Here is an 876-nt window from a genome sequence, read left to right as displayed (position 1 = left end):
ATGTACAGGTTCCTCATGAGCACAATTATGTGTTCTGCAATACTCATTTTTTTGCAATGTTATTCATAGTTTGCCATGATCCCCACAGTTGAAACTTTTCACATAGTCAATAAAGCACAGGTAAGCATCTTTCTGGTATTATCAGCTTTTATCCAAGATCCATCTGATATCAGCAACAATAGTCTTCGTTCCACCTCTTTTCCTGCTTCTGGCTTGAGTTTTGGTGGCTCTCTGTCAATGTGTTGTTGCTTCTGTTTTTAAATTACCCTCAGCAAATTTTTACTTGTTTGTGATATTAATGATATTGTTTCATGGTTATCACCACATTTTATTGGGTCACCTTTCTTTGGAATGGGTGCAAATATGAATCTATTCCAATTGGTTGGCCGGGTAACTAGCTGTCTTCCAAATTTGTTAACATAGATAAGTGAGTGCCTCCAGTGCTGCATTAGTTTGTTGTAAGCTTTCAGTTTGTACTCCATCAGTTCCTGTAGTCTAGTTTTTCAACAATGCCTTCAGTGCAGTTTGAATGTCTTCCATCAGTACTGTCAGTACTTGATTATGGCACCTGTTGAAATGGTTGAGCATTGATGAATTATTTTTGGTTCAGTGACTCCATCTTCTTTTGATATTTCCAGCAGCATTCTATGTTTTGCCCATTGTTGTTTTTAAGTGTCATCTAGTCAGTTCCAACCCATAGAGGCCCTGTATAAGCTGAGGAGTGGCTGGTGAATTTGAATGGCCAGCCTTGCGGTTCCTTTGCAGTCTAGCTCATTAACCCACAGTACCACACCAGGACTCCATATTTTTTCCATAGAATCCTTCAGACTTGAATTGTTATCTTCCAGCTAGAGAAAATACTGAATATGTTCTTCC

Source organism: Chrysochloris asiatica, unplaced genomic scaffold, assembly GCF_000296735.1.
Source record: "Chrysochloris asiatica unplaced genomic scaffold, ChrAsi1.0 scaffold00144, whole genome shotgun sequence".
Classification (NCBI taxonomy): domain Eukaryota; kingdom Metazoa; phylum Chordata; class Mammalia; order Afrosoricida; family Chrysochloridae; genus Chrysochloris; species Chrysochloris asiatica.
This window is presented reverse-complemented; position numbering follows the sequence as displayed.